Raw genomic sequence first — 3,308 nt, forward strand, 5'->3', positions numbered from 1 at the left:
GCATAGGAACCAATAATAATCAGATGATATCTTTATATTGAACGCGAAATTATGTAAAAGGGGAGGAGAGAGGGGGGTGTAAGACTGGCAGGGGCTCGGCGGGGTGTGAGACACGCGGGGGGCGTGGCAGTGCTTGTGCGGGGCAGTGCTGGGCTGAGAGGAGGAGATGCCTTTCAGTGGTTCTCAACCTTCTGGCCCTTTAAATACAGTTCCTCATGTTGTGACCCAACCATAAAATTATTTTCGTTGCTACTTCATAACTGTAATGTTGCTACTGTTATGAATCGTCATGTAAATATCTGATATGCAGGATGGTCTTAGCCCCTGTGAAAGGGTCCTTCGACCGCCAAAGGGGTCAATACCCACAGGTTGAGAACCGCTGCATCCCACGCATCTGGAACGGTTTTCTTAACGTGCAGAGTAAGTCTTTCAGGTACACAGAGAAGGTCCCTCAAACAGCTCTGTGAGTCCTCACGGTTGTCACACTGGCTTCCTGCTTCTTTAAGGAGCAAAACCACACAGACGCAGGCCGAGCTGCCCTACCCAACACCAATCCACCCTCCCTGCTTTCAGGTTCTCAGGGGCGTGCCGCACGGTGCTGTCAGGTGCCAGGGTTTGGGGGCGGGGCAGCCTGGACTGGGCCGGGTGGGGCGTGCACAGCTGGGCCCAGCGCTCTGAGAACTCCCCAGAAGCAGAGGGTTGCTTATTTCCTAAGCTTCTCAGTCCCTTTCAGCCTAATATGCATAAACTTCTAATTTAGGGGCTGGATTAGCTAACATGAGCGCGACTTTAGGGAGGAAATGGTGACTTTGAAAATGCCCAAAATATTCGCCTCGGGTGATGGTGAGCAGGAAGTTGCTAATGAAATAATTGGAAGTGGCCGCTCCAAGTTTCCTCGGTCAATACCGCTGACATCCTTAATTTGGGGTGACAGCTGGCCTCCACAGGCATCTTGACAGGCAGACCTACCGGAAACAATTATTTTACAGTTAGATGATTACCATGCAGGCATTCAAAGCTTCCAGAAATTTCTGTTAGCTAATAGGCTCTGGGTGCATGGAAATCGTGGTTTCCGACATCTGAAGGGTCTGGACATGTTTGGGGAGCGCAGCCAGGTTGCTCTGCAGAAATTTGGTCAGAATGTGGACTAGAATCTTGGCTCCTCTGCTTGTTAGCTGGGAGGCGTGGGACAGCTTACTAACGCTTCATGAGCCTCAGTGTCCTGGTCTCTAAAATGGGCATAATCAACCCTAGCTCAGCAGGTGCTGTGGGCGTGTTAATATGATGAGGCTCAGTGTTTTTGTTGCTGTTTTTGGTGGGAGCAGGGGTGAGTTATCTCCTGCTGGGCAGAAGCCTGGGAACTCTTACCAGTTCATTCTTGAACTATGGGGAGGAAGTCGAGGAGGGCCTCAGCGGGGCTTGCCCACCTGGAGAAAAGGCTGCCTTCTTTGAACACACACACACACACACACACACACACACACAGAAGAAGCCAAAGCCATGTCAATTTTTTTTATTGTTCCAGTCATAAAAAGGAGGAACACCTCAATATGTAAACAGTTTCCCTAACACAGCAAATTCTTAAAGATACAGGTTTTATTTAAAAAAATTTGGCATTGTAATAATTTCTCAGTACATAGTTTGTGCTTTTGCATTTGGCATGCTTTCATCTCCATGTCCGTGCACAGACGTACTAAGAGTTGAGCAAAGGGAGTTACAAAAGGACCGAAAGGTGGGTCAGGAGCCAAACCTTACCGGAGCCCTGCCTGGCTTTCCTTTTATAAGATCGCGGTGGGAAGGGGGACAGGAAGGGCGGTGTGAAGGGCGGCTGGAATGGGGGCTGACTTCGGAGCCAACCTCAGTCACGGGGCGAGAAGGAGGCCAGAGCCTGGGCAGGTGTGTGCGCTCTCCCTCCTTCCTTTCGGCTCATCTCTAAAGGAGCACTGCCCCTCCGCTGAAGCCTTGTTTTGCCATCCTGTTGGTTAATATCTATAAGTCTCCCCTGTGTAACCCTTGTCTTATGGTTTTGCTGGGCGTGGTGTCTACTACTCAAGGCTGTAGAAATTCCACCGTTTTTCTCAGGTTTGCTGAATCATTTCAACCCACTTGACAGTTTTGTCAAGGAGATTTGGCTTTCTTTCCACTGAAAGATTATTATTATTATTACTAGAGGCCTGTGCACAAAATTTGTGCACAGGTAGGGTCCCTAGGCCTGGCTGGCGATCAGGGCTGATCTGTGGGGTGACTGGTGGGGCGATCAGGGGTGGGGGTGTGCAGCTGGCACCCGCCTTGGCTGGCCTGGGGCCTGTGGGCTGGGGGCAGCTCCTGCATTGAGCGTCTGCCCCCTGGTGGTCAGTGTGCGTCATAGCAACTGGTCATTCTGCCAGTCATTCTGCTGTTTGGTCAATTTGCATATTAGGCTTTTATTATATAGGTTTATTTTTCCTGAAGACCCACGAGTGTTTAAGCACTTGGGCGGGCTTGTGAATGCATCTGCTGTGACTCTCCTGCCCGGCCGGTTCCTTAGCCCGGAGCCTGAGTCCCCTACAATCTCACACCAGTTTTCAAAATGCACATTTTATTGAATTCTCCAATTAGCCACCCCACCCCACCCCACCCCACCCAGGCTGGCCTCGGCACCACCCAGGCTCGCTTTGTGCGCGTCTATCTTTGGACCCTCTCCCCGGCTGGCCCCTCAGATGGAAAGGAAGGCCCTCTGTCTTGGATCTCCATCCCCCAATGCCACCCAGCTGTGAGGAACCTCAGGACAAACACCCTTCCTTCCCCAGGAAACCATCCGTGATGGCTTATATGGAGGCTGACCTGCCATCGCTAAATTTCAGAACAGTTGTCCTGGCCTCTTAACTCGGTTGCCTTATTTCTGAGACGAGTAAGTTAACTTCCCCGGTAGCCCTCAGGGTCTTCCTCGGTAGAGTGGAGTCGGTGTTTGCTCACAGGGCTTCGGTGTGGCTTGAGGCCCTCGGCACAGAGCTGCCATGTGGGAGAGCTGGCAGCCAGGAGGCTGGCCAGGAAGATGCCACTGCTCCTTAGAGTCCTCCCAACAACCTGCCTAGGACAGTGGTCGGCAAACTGCGGCTCGGCAAACCGTGCCTCCCGAGCCACATGCAGCTCTTTGGCCCCTTGAGTGCGGCTCTCCCACAAAATACCGACTTCTGCGCATGGGCCACGAAGTTTCAATCGCACTGTACGTGCGCGCCCGAACGTGGTATTTTGTGGAAGAGCCACACTCAAGGGGCCAAAGAGCCGCTTGGGCCTCGCGAGCCGCGATTTGCCGACCACGGTCTAGG

The sequence above is a fragment of the Myotis lucifugus genome, unplaced genomic scaffold (genome assembly GCF_000147115.1).
Source record: "Myotis lucifugus unplaced genomic scaffold, Myoluc2.0 scaffold_384, whole genome shotgun sequence".
In the NCBI taxonomy this organism is placed as follows: domain Eukaryota; kingdom Metazoa; phylum Chordata; class Mammalia; order Chiroptera; family Vespertilionidae; genus Myotis; species Myotis lucifugus.